The sequence below is a fragment of the Mustela erminea genome, chromosome 3 (genome assembly GCF_009829155.1).
Source record: "Mustela erminea isolate mMusErm1 chromosome 3, mMusErm1.Pri, whole genome shotgun sequence".
NCBI lineage: Eukaryota > Metazoa > Chordata > Mammalia > Carnivora > Mustelidae > Mustela > Mustela erminea.
In genome coordinates, this window is record NC_045616.1 from 22,396,743 (window position 1) to 22,412,747 (window position 16,005).

The window sequence follows — 16,005 nt, forward strand, 5'->3', positions numbered from 1 at the left end:
AATGGTAATACTTGTTTTAGCAAGAAAATGAAGATGGAGGATCTACCGCTTACAACATTTAATTAGTATGCATTGCAACAAACAGAAACACAAATATGCATGTATAAATATACAAATATATATATATGTGTGTGTGTGTGTGTGTGTGTGTGTGTGTATAGTGAATATATACAGTGAAATGTCTAGAGTTCTTGCATTAATTAACTACTGTGGAGGTTTTCCTTTGCATGCCATAGACCATCTCCAGCTCTGTCCCCTTAAAACTGGGATCAGCAAACCTCTTCTGTGAAGAGCCTCTTTTAGGCTCTGTAGGCTCAGAGTCCAAATCAAGAATGTAACATAGATGCTTCTACAACAAGCACATTTTCACAAATTTTACTGATGAAATTCAAAATATAATTGAGTACAAGTTTTTGTAATATGGGTCCACAGATGAGAAGTTGAATTCTCTCTCTCTTTTTTTTTTTTTTTTTTTGGCAGTGCGGGGAAGGGGGTGACAGAATCACATTTTCCGTAATCGTGGTTCAAAGTCATTGTTCCTTATGATCAAGAAGATTGCTTTCATTGGTGAAAACCATTCCTAGCTTATGGTCTGTACAGAAGCAGATGGCAAGCTGGATTTGGATTTCAGGCTGGGTTTAGCTCACAGGCTGCAGTGTGCTGACCCCTGTCTTAAATGAATAAGGAAACAAAAGAGCCATGAGAGATTCTCATCAAATTAAATGTTAGCAAGTGACAGTTTGAGTTGCCTCCAGCTAATTTTGAGTCATGAAGTGAGAAGTACAGCTGTAATAGTGTATGGACATAGTTAGATATAGAACACAATTGGAAACAAAACTTGGGATTGTGCCATAAGTTTCCGGAAGAAGGCTCTAGAATCTGAAACTGAGCAGTCCTTCTCTTTCTTACATTTGCCTGAACTTCCCGCTAAGAGGGTAGGACTGGGTTGATACATACCTTCTCATGTGTGTGTTCTCAGATGTTGGGGCCATTTTGACAGAAGGGAGGAAAAAGACATCAAAGGCAGCGCTGAGGGATGCTTGTTTTATTTTCTCGGTTCAAGGAACACAGTAGCCTGGAAGTGAAAACAGACGAGAATAAAAAATTACCTCTCTCCTTTATGCCCAGTGTGGAAACAATATGAAGAAACGAAGGGAAATCCACAGATGTTTCACAGAACCCTTTGTTAAATGATTAAAAAAAAAAAAATCCAAACTCATTTACTTCATGAATATCATTTAGATAAAAATCAGATAGGAAAGGCATGCAGAAGCCTTAATAGTGATGGAAACTGAACTCCTCCGGCCATGCCAAGATGAGCATCCTCTGTACCCGACCAGGTAGAGTATCCCTTCCCTGCTGCCACTGTGGAAAATTCCAGATTTTAGGTGTAATGGAGGGGCGATATCAGAAGGAAGAACCCAAATGTGAAACCAATAGGGGCAAAAATACCCACAGCCTTTTGTACTAAGTCAGCCCTGTGGAGAGCCAAAAGCATGATTTCAGAGAATGGTGGTTGAGAAGAGCCAGTTCCAGTGTGGTAGAGTTGATGTTGCTCTCGAATGGCCTTCATTTTAGTGCTGCTGGATGGTGAATGTAGCCACATCGTTTTATGGGAATCAGGACATTGGCCATCTGTGGCAACTTTGCCATACTCAGGGGATGGAGTAGAGGAAAGAGCCTGAATTGTGAGCCCATAGAAAAGGAGAAAATGGGAAAACTGTGTAACCTCAGAGGAAATACAAGGAGTCCCTAAATCAGTTAGGGAATCTGGCTCAGTGAAGGCATCTGGGTTTCCAGCCAAGCCTTAGAGACCTAATACAGAAGGGATCCCATCCAGCGTGTGCATGCAGGCTGGGAAGGCAAGAGCTACAAAGAGGGTGTGGTGGAGATAGCAGGTCCAGAGATGACTTATGCGAAGTTCATTCAAGGAGGGCATGGGACCAGGTTCTTTTCTCAGAAGTTTGAGGGTGGTAGGAAAATATTGGAGACAGGCAGAGGCTGCCGTCTGGAGACAGTTGACAGGTCTTCCCTCCAACCACCCACACACTGGATGACAATGGACATGCTCATGAGGAATACAGGAAAGTGGATAGTATTGATTTCCCCCAAACCCTAAAGAGTTCGGACATTATTCTGAGGCTAGAAAAAGCCACAAAGCCTTGTGGAAAGAGGTAAGGTTGACCCTTACTTCTTGGGAAGGGACTCATGGGAATCATGAGACTCATTTGAGTCATGTAACTCATTTCCCTGGATGACGATTTAGCTTGAATAGAAATATCATCTCTCACATTATATGTACGGAAATGATGCATCGTGAGGACGTATCAGATGCTATCTTGTTTTCTAAAATAATCTCTCTTTGAGACAAACATCCTAATTTTTCTCTCTGAAATTGGCAAGCACAATAAGTGCTTAACATTAAGTTATATAAGCAATATTTATCCATTGGAATTAAGTGCAAAAATTCCTGTTGGGAGTTTACTGTCAGAAAGTACATTAACTTTCATGTTTGAGAACTACTCCTGCTCAAATCAGTTTGACGCGAGGCGGAAGAAGACAGAGCAATATTCTTAAACATTCTCCTAAACATGAGAAAGGAGGAAAGGATAAACTTTCAGAGTGACTGTGAATCTCAGGCTTCAAGACCAAGATATTTTTAACCCCTTTGTATTGGTTTGCACTAAAATAGAATAATTGTCAAAGGATCTAGTTACCATGGTGATACATCTTTTAAGAGCACATAACTAGATAAAAATCACTCCATTGTAATACCAGAAAATTGCACACAGTATTACAGGCTTGCTTTCTTTTTGATATTAACCTTTTAAACTAAATACAAATAATACAAAATGGAGTTTTACGTGCTTGGATGAAATGGGGAAAGGAAGAATACATTATACATCATGATATATTTATTTTGTATTTTTAGGAAGCTTGCATTTCTTAAAATATTTTTTCCTGTAGTATATCAAGCATGTGTGTGTGTGTGTATACATATATACATACATATGTATATACCCATATATATATATATTTTCTTTTCTTAACTTAAAGGCAGTTCACACAATGTCTACTCTAGAGTGATCCCTAGGTATCCGCGAACCAAGGTAATTCTCTGCCGGCTGCGTTTCCTTTTTCCTGTGACTTCTCCTGTCTGCTTTTTTCCTTCCTTCATTTTTATTATGTCTCCCCGCGCTTTCTCTTCTGTAATTCCTCTCTATTTCTTCATTCCTTTCCTCTTTGTGTTCCTTTTTTTTCTTTTCCTTCCATTTTTCTTAATAAATAATAGTTTTTAAAATATTGAGTAGTGAGACCAGCAGAAGACTCGTTCCAGGATAACGCCATGGTAGCAAAACAGTGCCTTGTGGCAAGGTTGAGAAGCATTTGATTTTGGGTGAGATGAGGTGCAGGGGATGTGGGGGAGGGGGTGTGGGAAATGGAGGGCAGGGTGGAATTTGAAAGGAGGGGAAAGGGACAACCTTAGAAGAAGAGGGATTTGAATAATGAGGAAGAGTCGCCTTGGCAGGACTCAGGATGGAAGTTTTTGTTTTCCCATCTGAGCCAGAGAACTTCATAGAATCCATATACTAAAATGGTAGAAGGTTTTGGCAAACATTGTGCACACTGAAATCTCAATTAGAATTTTACCTACATAATCCCATGCAGTACATAGCTTAGTGCAAAGAAAGTAGGAATAGACATACATTTGGTGAAAAATAATTGAAGGTTAACAGAAATAAACAGACAGCCTCCTCCTTCTACTCTATCACACATTCTCCTTGCTCAGCTCCATTTTTGCTGTATCCTCAGTATACTGGCTAGAATAATGAGGAGGTTTAACAACTCAGAGTTCAAGTTTTCTATTCCCCTTTGAAGGAAGGAAAACTGTCAGGTGAGAATACAAGAACCTTTTTGTCTTGAGCAGTGGTAGTTTGATGGCAAATGATAGATTGACATTATTTTATCTCAATTTTGTTATGGAAGTAGTTGTTTGGAGGGAGGGTTTTAGACCTTTAAGAGAATATTTTTAGGGGGTTCCTTGGCCTCTTCCTCCACCTGCAAGACTCCAGGGAGCTTGGATCTTTATGACCAAAATGCAGTAGGTGGGGATGGGTTGTAGTGAGTGAGAAGGTCTTGTATAGCAGACAGAGGTCTAGAAGAATGTGGCTGGTGTGAAGCTTTCCATTCATAGTATCAGTCATTCCCAAATACAATAAACCAATCACTGAACATGTGTGCTTACTAGCAGGTCATTCCTGTAGCCGCTTCACTTGAGTATTGTCCTCTATGAAGTAGTTTGCTTCTTTTGATTTATGCCTTCTTGTTTGTATATTTATTCTGGCAGCTTGCTTTGTGCCTCTGTCTGAATAATGCTTCAGAACTCTCTAAACTGACACTCATTTGGTAAAGAACCTAAGAGAATATCCAACAACAACAACAATAAAAAAGTAGTATTGGTGCACCTGGGTGGCTCAGTCAGTTAAGCAGCTCCCTTCCACTCAGGTCCTGATCCCGGGGTCCTGGAAACGAGCCCCACATTGGTCTCCCTGCTCAGCAGGGGATATCTACTTCTCCTTCTCCCTCTGCTGCTCCCCCTGCTTGTGCTTTCTGTCAAATAAGTAAATAAAATATTTATTATTTTTAAAGATTTTATTCATTTATTTGACAGAGAGAAAGAGGTCACAAGTAGGCAGAGAGGCAGACAGAGGGAGAGGGAGAAGCAGGCTTCCCGCTGAGCAGAGAACCCAATGCGGGGCTTGATCCCAGATCCCTGAGATCATGATCTGTGCCAAAGGCAGAGGCTCAACCCACTGAGCCCCCCAGGTGCCCCATAAATAAAATCTTTAAAAAAGAAAAGTAGTATCTTCTGAGCATAATGCAAAATTATAAATACTCAGTTATGCATACATATTTAAATGCATAAATATGCTATAAAGCATAATTAATTTACTGCTGTGACTGCTCAGCCATTGTACAGTAAGTTGATGAGACAGTAATGTAAGAGTTGTTAACTGGCTTCTAATGAGTTGAAGACATCCATAGTCAACTTGTTAACAGTGAGCTAATTGAAGAGCTAATTATAAAAAAAAAATCTATTAGAAGTTTCCTTTTTGAGTATCCTTGTGTTCTCTCATAGTTAAAAAAAATAATCATGGAATGAATTTTATATCAACAGAGATGATGAGAATAAAATTTATATGATTGTATAATATGGTCCCCAAGTCATAAAATCCTATTGGTTGGGATCCAGAAACACTGTCTTACCCAGTCTCCTCACTCTGGTCAAGATTACATATAAATCTCATTATGATCTTGCAGATATGTCATTTTGGATAAAGATAATACACCATGGTTTGGAAATATTTTCTGTGTTTATTACTTACATGTAAGTTCTTCATAAAATCTATCCACAATGCTTTTGAAGTACATTTTTGGTTTTTTATGGGTATAATAAAATGAAAAAGAAGATTCTTTGTTAAATCTTATATGAGATCAGACTTTATAGGAATGGAAAATAATGGTGGTTTACTCTGGTACTGGGTACCATTCAAGTTATTGTGCCTCAGAGGTTAAAAACATAATATATAATATTACATTCAAGGAACTTAGAAGAAATATAACATATCCAGTGTTATCTTTCAAGAATATTGGCTTTTATTTTTTATAAGGAAATGTATATAGGCTTTTAGTAGAACTCTTATTTTCTGGGAGAATTAACTTTTAATTTTATAAGAATTTTTGGGACAAAAAATCCATATACTAGAGAAAGGACACACAAGCAAAAACCCACTCCAGAGCCTATTCCCCAGTAAAAAAGTTATTGTATTTTGCAAATATCATTCCCAAAACTTTTTCTTGCATAAAAATAAAATTTCCAGAATGAGTGGTCTGGGGTAATGTCTCCCTAATGTTTCTGGTGTTTCCAGATCATTCTAACTCAGAACAATGTACCTTAGGTCTCAGGCAAATGGTTACTTTCCTGATTTTTTACTTACCTTCATCTTTAACTGCCTGCCTCAGGAGTCTTCTGCCACTGAACTTAGGGTCCTAGATGGAAGCCGCTAGACTAATGTGACCAAGTATTTCCTATTGCTGCCCATTTTGAGTAACCTACTAGATTTCCATGCAATAATTTTTACACATATTCCCCTCTTCCTCATGTATACAACCCAAGGTATCAAATCTAGGAATTCCAAAAACAACCTGATCATCTATAACCCTATTAAGTTTTCTCTTATTTTCAATTAAATTTAATTCAATAACTATTTATCGAGTGCCTGTTATGTGCTGGGCATTGTTGCAGAGATTCGGGTATGTTAGTAAACGAAGTAAAGATCCTCACTCTGTTGGAGCTTAAGTTTTAAAAGGGGAGATGGGCATTAAACAATAGACATAATAAATCAATAAGTTGTATAGTATATTAGAAAGTGATGAGTTCTGTGGAAAAGAAAAGATGGACTGGTGTAACGGGGTTCTGGAGTGCCAGGATAGAGGTTGGGATAGGTTGCTATTTTGGATAGATAGATTAGTTATTGTGAGGGTGTGATTGGAACAAAGTGAAAAAATTCAAGGGGGTAAAAAAATTGCCCATGTGAGTATCTATAGAAAAAAATATTTCAGCTGGTGTAGACAGCCAGGGCAGTTTCCAAAGCAGACCCATGCCTGGCTGGTACATTCAAGGAAGCATTTGTGGCTGGGACAGTGGAAGTAGAAGGACATTAGAAGATAAAATCAGAAAGGCAATGAGAACCTGGCCATTGGGTATGGTCATCCACATCTCTGAGTGAAATCAGGGACCAATGTGGACATTTGAGCAGAGGAGCACATAATCTGAACGATGTTTTTAAAGTATTATCCTAATGTTTGTGTTGAAAATAGCCTGTAGAATGGTGTGGGCAGAAAGAGACAATTAGGCTATTGCAGTAGTTTGGGTGACAGATGATGTTATTATGGCTTGGACCAGCCAGGTGGCCGTAGAGGTAGTCAGAAGTGGCTAGATACTGGATATGGTTTGAAAGTAAAACTAACAAGGTCTTCTGGCAGATTGGACATGAGTCATAATAGCAAAACAGTAGTCATAGATGAATTCAGGTTTGTTTGTTTGTTGGCCAGGTTATTTGGGGTTACCTCCCTTGAGATGAGGAAGACTTTGGGGGGAGAGAGGTGTAGAGAGATATCAGGAGTTCGGTTTTTTGACAGATGGAGCTCAAGGTACTTAATAGAAATCCAGACAAATTTTTAATAAACAATTATGTAAGATATTTAGGAGTTTGTACAAGGAGTCCAAACTGGAAATATAAATTTGGGTGCTGTTGGCAAACTGGTGGTAGTTAAAACCATGAAAACTGATGGAGTCACTCAGTAAGTGATACAGAGAAGAGGGTCAAGGACTGAGGCCAGAGGCATTCAGCACTAGTTGTCTAATGCTGTTGTCTTGTGTTTCTGATTTTTTTTTTAAGATTTTATTTATTTATTTGACAGACAGAGATCACAAGTAGGCAGAGAGGCAGGCAGAGAGAAAGGAAGGGAAGCAGGCTCCCCGCTGAGCAGAGAGCCTGATGCTGGGCTGGATCCCAGGACCCTGAGATCATGACCTGGGCTGAAGGCAGAGGCTTAACCCACTGAGCCACCCAGGCGCCCCAGGCACAATTATTTTTAAAGGTTATATATGGTGTTGAGTAACAGCCATGGATATAAAGAATGTAATGAACCAGACTCTAATGAATTTGGAATTCAAAGTGATCGTTTCTATTTTATTTCACATTGGATTTATTTTATTTGTGTGTCAGACATGTGGGTATACTTTATATCCATGTGTGTATAATGTACATAGATAAAAGCTCCATGGAGTGCCATATCTGCTACTTTGTTCCTCTTTTCACAATCCACAGTAACATTGCAGATCTCTCTTTGTAAGATGGTTGTGTAAAATCTTTTTTGTTTTGTTTTTTTTGGTTTTTTCTAAAAAGATTTTATTTATTCATGAGAGATAGAAAGAGGCAGAGGGAGAAGTAGGCTCCCCACTGAGCAGAGAGCCCGATGTGGGCCTCCATCCCCAACCCTGGGATCACGACCTGAGCCAAAGGCAGATGCTTAACCATCTGAGCCACCCAGGAGCCCAAAACCTTTTTTGTTCTGAAAGAACTTCAGTCACAGAGAATTTACCCATCTGGTACTCAGAATTCTCATGTACCCAGATTCCCCAGTTCATAACATTTTACCAAACTTGCTTTATTATTCTTTCTCTTACCTTATAAGTGTTTTCTGAAATCATTGAGAGTAATTTACATACATGGTGCCCCTTTATTTCTAAATATCTTGTCTATTTCCTATAAAACAAGGATGTTCACTTAAGTAATCGTAGTACAGTTCTCAAGATGAAGAAATTAACACTTACACACTGCGACTGTCTAGCCTGTACCCTTTGTCACATTTCACCAATTGTCCATGCTTTGTCTCTAACCATAATGGTTGTTTACTTTTATTAAGTGATGTACCATTGTTTACAAAATATCACAGCATCCCTTGCTGATGTTTAGTTATAAAGTTGTGACAGTTGGGGGGCAGATGGGGGGCTCATTCAGTTAAGCATCCAACTCTCGATTTAGGCTCAGGTCATGATCTCAGGGTTGTGAGATTGAGCTCCGTCCTGGGAGTGGAGCCAGCTTAAAATTCTCTCTTTCCTTTTCCCTCTGCCCTTCCTCACCCCTCCCTCCCTCTCTAGAAAAAAAAAAAATGTGACAGTGGGCAAAAGCAAATAACTTTGTGTGTATGACCTTCTTGTATCAGGAAAGAATTTTGTTTGAATCTCCTTAGAGGCGTATTTAATGTCAATGATACCCTGATCTCATTAACACTGGTTGTGGTCCTCTCCTTTTTTGCAGCATACTATCACACATAATTTATATTATACGATGCACTTTACAAAGTCACTTTATTTTCCCAGTTAAATACCTGACTTATTTTGTTCAGAGGGTTGTATGGATGAAATGTCTTCCCTTTTAGAAAAAAAAATAAAAATCCGAAGTAAGTATACATATACATACATATACATTTGTTCAGTTTGAACAAAACACACATGAATCAGTGGAAAGAAACATGCTCTTTGAAGGGATGTGATTTTGATGTGTGTGCAAGGTGTTCATGTTTACATTTTTTTTAGATAAGCCACTGCCCTTACTGGTCACTGATGAATTAAGTTTTAATGCTAGGACTTGCTGTTGTTTGCCTCCCATCAACCAAGATAATTGTCCTTATCTGTTAAGATTTAATTAGGTGACGGGTTTTCTACTTATGTTCCTTAACACCACAGTATACTTGAAGAAGAAATAATTTTTTGGTTCAAAGTTAATTTTAAGAAATTAATCACTTGAAAGCTCTGGGATAACACACATTTATTAATTAACAAAATTTGAATGTGCTGGAGATCACCAGGGTATTTCATTTGTTTTACCAAATTGATTCTTGGAATAAAAATTTCCCTACCATCTCTGGGCATTTATTTGGCACTTCCAGAAAATGTATTCCTTACTAGAAGGGTCCAGTTTTATCCTGGGTTCACTTATAATCATATCGAATTTCTCAAATTCTATAGCATACACGTTGCATATCAGGCAAAACTCAGGGGCTGCTGTAGCAAGTATTATAGAAGCATTACCTATTCCATCCTAAAAACTCCATTTTATCCGTGATATTTGTAGCTATTATTAAATTAGAAGGTCCCCTGACCTCATCCCAGCTGTTACTAGACAGAATGAGCTGAATTTGGCCAAGGTAAAGATCATAGTTACTTTCATTACTGATTCTTCAGCTATAGTGACGTGCCAAGTGGCTGCACTTAGACACTCAGCCTGAAATGAATTATTTTGGAACTTGTGTATGATTTTTAACCATAAATGGTCGCTTGTACATCTCAGATGTTTTTTAAAAATGGTATTTTTAACGTGCCGTAATTTTGAAATCCACTTTAAAGCATACTTCCTGCTCAACAAAGGAGATTAAGACTGCCTGAGTTGTCTGTTCATTGATTTCATCCATGTTTGAATATTTACTATTTAGGAAACGCAAGAAAGAGATTATTAACGTTCCATTTCCAGTCTGAACAAGGAATTTCTGCTACCCCTATTTCAAGCTACTGAATTAGTCTAATTGATGAATAGTCAGAGGTCTAAGAGAAGTTCTTAAGAAAACATGGCAATTTTGGCCCTATTTCTATGTGAATTCGGATTTTGTCACTGCTCTGCAACTAAAATGAAATCCCCAAGTAATCTGTTTATGATAACAGCCATCATATATCAAACTCAACTGCAAGATTTTGCATTGTTAAATATACATCCCTTCCATTTATTGGGTATACATATGACAGTTTTGAACTTGTAAACATTAATATAAACTATTAAAATGTCACTTTTAGTGGAGATTTAATGGGTTGAATAAAGTCTTCCACTGCTAAAAGTTTGATAACTGCTTAGTGATTTAAATTCATCAGAAAAAAAGAAGAAGAAGGTACAGATCCACATAGGGTGCTTTTGAAAACAGAAAGGATCCTCAGCCTTTGTTTTAATGGGTTACAATTGCAGATACAATAGAAAATTGTCCTTGCTTCCAGACTTTTCTCAAAGCTCCCAAATAATCCCAGGTTCCTCTGAGAGCTCAGTCCTCCAAGTGACCTCACTATTCTATTCCCAGAGGTTCCAGCCATTCTTGGAGCTCTTTGAATTTGTACCACCTGCTTAGAAAGAAAGCCTTGGCTGCTTACTTAGCATTTATAATGCGAGTTTGTTCCCTGGAGGAAGATTGAGAAAAAGTGGGTGAAGTGAAATAGGGAGAAAGAAAACTGGTGTGAAAGAATATGACTAAATCGGGAGCAGTTGACCCCAAGGGCAGGAGAGGCTTTTTTTCCTCCTCTACCTGGGCTCCCAAGAAAACAGGAAAGACCAGCTCAGTATGGTTTCTAGTATTTTGTGCAATTTCTGGCAGGCAGCTTCCAGGCTCTTTCTACCACATGAAGAGAAGAACGTTGCAGGTTCTCATGAATATTTCCTATTGAAGGAAGAAAGGTTTCAAAATAATCATGATTTTGGTAAAGCAAAGTCACTCTATGTGTTTTTACATAGTATCTTCTTTTTTCTGGCCCTTTCAACATATTCTACATCCAGCCAAATATTTAATTAAGATTATAATAATAACAAAAGAACCAAGAAACAAGACACAATGACCACCTGTTATTCAAAGTGATTTCAATTTAGACTTTGTTTTGTGAATAACCATCTAAGACTTCTGTTTTCTCTGACAAAACTTTAGCTACTATTTGAGGGCAAAAAGAGCATTGTAAGACCTGAGATTCTTGTATCATTCATTGATTGAGCGTTGAAATGATCAGTTCACTATAATGTAATTGGGGGGTTAATTTTTTTTAACAACAATTAATATATCAGCTTCAGGCAGATGAAGTCTCTAGAGTATTTTATTTTCGCTATTTCTTCCAAAAATTATTATGAAAAAATTTTACATATGTGAGAGTTTCTTTCTTTCTTTCTTTCATTTTTTTTTTCTTTCTTTTTTCTTTTTTGATGAGTGGCTAACATACATAGTACTGAGAGAGTTAACTGGGTCACTTTCAGAGCTCTTTGTTGTTTCAAAATATCTCCTTGGTTAATATGGGATCAACCAAAGGGACAGGAATGCCTGTCCCTCCAAAAGGGAGGGACTACTTGGACAGACACTCATACCTGTGTATAGCTGGCCGTGGTTTTTTTGTTTTTTTTTTTGTTTTTTCTTTTTTTTTGTTTTTTGAAACCAGTTTCCATTTTGGTGAATCTAACAGGGTTTCATATTGTGATGGTTCCCTGGGCAGAGAAGACAATTAAAGTGTCATTTTCTTGAATGAGCCAAGAATGTTCACCCACTGTATTTTTTGCTTCTTTGAAGACTTCTCTTTAGGCCAAGACAGGAAGTCTTTTTTTTTTTTTTTTTAAGATTGTGTTTATTTATTTGAGAAAAAGAGACAAAAGGCACTATAGGGAGGAGAGGGAGAAGTAGACTCCCCACTGAGCAGGGAGCTCTATGTGGGACTTGATCCCAGCACCCTGGGATCATGACTTGAGCTGAAGACAGATGCTTAAACAGCTGAGCCACCAACGCATGCCTGTCACTTTGCTTCATAACACACTTTACAGAGTTGGGCTTGCCTTTTCCAGAAAATTCAGGTCTCTAAGGATCACAGTTGGATTTCGGTGTCAGTCCTGTTAGACCTCTGTGACCTGGCCCATGTCTTTGTCCTCCAGGTTCACTGTGCCCCTTGTGCCCCCGGACAGCCAGTGTTCTGGTCATGGGAGCCTGTTTTCTGCCCGTTGAAATTGTCATGCTCCTTCTTGCCTTGGACCTTGGACGTACTGCTTGGATGTGGGGTCTTGGACTTGGACTCCCTTCTTGGACAAGGGACTTGGACTCCCTTCTCCTTCCCCTCTGCTTTGGTATTCCCTCACTAACTCTTCTCTGGCCTTCAGAACTCACCTTAATGAAATCCAGTCATTTGCAGACCCCAGGATAAATTAGTACTACCCTATACCACTATCCCTTTGTAACATTTCTCATAATATACCTCTAAGTTATACATTGTGTTATCGGTGCTTCATTGTCTCCCAGCCAGATGGGACATCCCTTCTGTGTAGGCATGTGCTACAGAGCCATGAACATAAGCATGTGTCCTAACTGTCATCCAGACAAATGCAAATAGAATGTGATATAACTATACATTTATTTATTAATATATAAAGCATGTCTTTTGAGGTCTTACAGTGAGCTGCTTTAGTATTTCAGACAGAGCAATAGTAGCTTGGTTTAAACACAGATGTAGCAATAGGTAACATTTTTTTTTTTTTTTGAAAGCCTGGAGATTTTCCTCTCCTTTCCAGCTCTGCATCATTGCTCATCCTGTGCATTGGATTTTGTTGAGCAGTGTAGACAACTGCACACTAGACTGCATTCCCCTCCTAAGAACTGACGGCAAGCAATTCCACAGTACCTTCTGCCACAGCAGATACGGGGCTTCGAGACATCTCCTTAAGGGCATTCTCAGGTTCAAGTGATGAGATACACTCATGACCCCATCATTTTTTTTTTTTTTTAATAAACATCTATCTTTGGTAATAATTGATCCAGACATGGGAGAGTTCCTTCCAAGATAAATGGGGTCACACAATTTTGAGGGCCCAAGTGGGCTATTTTGGAGGGTGGACATTGTTTAATTTTAAAGGCATTTCCCCCAGGATGTCCCTGCCTCTTCCTTTTATTCTGAACATTCCCTGAATCCATTGGCAAGCTTCCCCCTACCCCTTCATTCTTTTTTTTTTTTTTTTTGAAAAATTATACTCTTAAGTATTCATTAAAGCCAAAGAATAAAAATAAGCAATATGTCTTCTCAGGTCTGTGCCATTAAAATCAAATCTAGGGGCACCTGGGTGGCTCTGTGGGTTAAAGCCTCTGCCTCCAGCTCAGGTCATGATCCCAGGGTCCTGGGATAGAGCCCTACATCGGGCTCTCTGCTCAGCAGGGAGCCTGCTTTCCCCTCCCCAGCTCTGCCTGCCTCTCTGCCTACTTGTGATCTCTGTCAAATAAATAAATAAAATCTTTTTTTTTTTTTTTAAATCTAGTATTTCTTCTCTCTAGGGTGTTACAGAGAATGTCTTAAAAGCACACCTCTTTATCAGTTAAAACTATTTTTTTGTGTGTATTATATGTCTTAAGGTGGGTAATGTAGTTCAAGGTGGGAGTTACATTTGGACCTGTTTAGAGCCATGACCTTGTTAGAAGCCTCGGGCCAGCCTGTTGCAAGGTTTTGAGTTATGCTGGAGTAGTTGGTTTTTTTTTTGTCTTTTTTTGTTTTTTTGACAAAGGAATGTTTTCTTCAAGATAAATTTATCCTTTTCTGTGTTTACTGCTAAGGAATATGGCATTCTCATAACATCTTTATTCATGGTTTTTCAATATTTTTAAACAGAACTTTTATTTTAGAAGTCATTTTAGATTTACAAAGAAGTTGCAAATACTGTGCAGAGAGTTCCATAATCCTTCACCTAATTTCCCCCCATGTTAACATCTTTTATCACCATGATATATTTGTCAAAATTGAGGAATTAACCTGGGTCATTCGTATTTTAGAATGTATGCTATACAGTCATTGACCCACACCCATTGCATTTCTTCAACTGATACACACTTGGATACCATAGGTAAATAAGGGAACGGATGTGAACAAAATACAATATGAAAAGAATGTTTATTTCCAGTACTTTATTTCTACCAATATCTACATTGTCTGTAGATCATTTACACGTCATATAAGTATGCCACCATAGCCTCAAAACCACCTTGCATTTCTGAAAATTATTGAACTCATGGGACCCACGAAGGGGCATCCAGATAAAAGTGAAAACTTAGACTGCGGACCTCTTAATGCTGGGACATTTGGCATTATGCTTGTTCTCTTTGGGTCTCAGTTTTCTCATCTGTGAAATGAAACATTTACAGTAAAGACCTCTAAGGCACATGTTGGCTTTGCAGATGGATAATTTTCTAATTATTTCTTTTATGACCAGATTCAGTCTAGACCCAGTGTCTGTCAGGCCATGAGAGGATCCAGGTCAAACTTTAACAGTCCCAGAACCTCTGTGATCATTGTCAGAGCACAAGTGTAGACCAGTGGTGTCAAGTTCAAATACCTGAAGTTATCTGGCAAGTACAGAACAGAGCCAGAGGAGGAGTGAGGAACCCTGATGACCCGGACAGCCCATGTTCTTTATAGTGATGCAGTGAAGTCTCAGCTCCAGGGACTGTGTCCCTAAGGGACGTTAGGTCTTCTGATCTTTCAAAGGAACTTACACAAACAGCTTTTTATGTGAACTCTTGCAATCTCTAAATATTAACAATGGATCCAATGTCCAAGAAGCCACTCTGTGAGCTAAATTAAATATTTAGTTGACTGATACTTACCAGTTTCTGATTTCTGTTCCATTTCAGTGGCTTTCAAACACTTTGGCCCATTGCAAATAAATGCCTTTTTTTTTTAAAGGTTTTATTTATTTACTTGACAGAGGCACAGTGAGAGAGGGGACACAAGTAGGGGGAGTGGGAGAGGGAGAAGCAGGTTTCCGGCTGAGCAGAGAGCCCAATGTGGGGCTTGATCCCAGGACCCTGGGATCATGACTTCAGCCAAAGGCAGATGCTTAATGACTGAGTCACCCAGATGCCCCAAGAAATGCCTTTTTCATCACAACATAGTATACACGTATGTGTGTGGTGTCTGCATGTGTGGGGATATATGAAACTGGAACAAAATTTAATTAATATATATGATACAATTGTGTTTTCTATTTTACTCTATATAGCATGTTTTCTATTCTGTTCAATTATTTTATATTTCATTTCATGAAAAGAGCAGTCCCAGTTCAATTAACTCATTATCATGACCCTCAGTGGACTGACTTCTTTGTCACTGTTCCTCTGAAAAGTTTGGATAGCAGTACTATTTCCTACATGTGATTTTTTTCCACCTCGATCTCTGAGATCTGAAATATCTCAGACATGATTTCCTCAACTTGATATCTTTAGGGACATTCCATAACCAACGTGAAAAATGTGTTGCCTATTGAGAATGTGGGATTTCTCTGTCTCAAATGATCAGTAGAGCAGGAAATAATAGTGCCCCTAAGACCAGCTAAGCAGAAAAGATTGGAAAAAAGGGGCAGAGATAGGCTATTTAGGAAACTTAAATTTGAACATCACAACTTTTTTTGGTAAAAGAGATAATTTTCTTCCTTTTAATTGCCTACAGATGGCCTGTCTTCATGCTTACTCATATGCACATAGCTGTGTCCACAAGCATCCTTGGCTCTTCTAAATGTTTTAATTGTTTCATGGTGAATAAAAATCTATTTTAAATGAAAATTTAAAATGTTCTAATGAAAATTACAAGTTGTTGATGATAATCCTTATAGGTGT

At 38.4% G+C, this 16,005-nt stretch overlaps 1 protein-coding gene across 8 annotated transcripts in view; it reads left to right on the top strand.

Annotated features, from left to right (window-relative positions):
* Positions 1-16,005, top strand: part of PRR16 (proline rich 16) — a 309,827-nt gene that overhangs the window by 60,335 nt on the left and 233,487 nt on the right. The window lies entirely within an intron of this gene.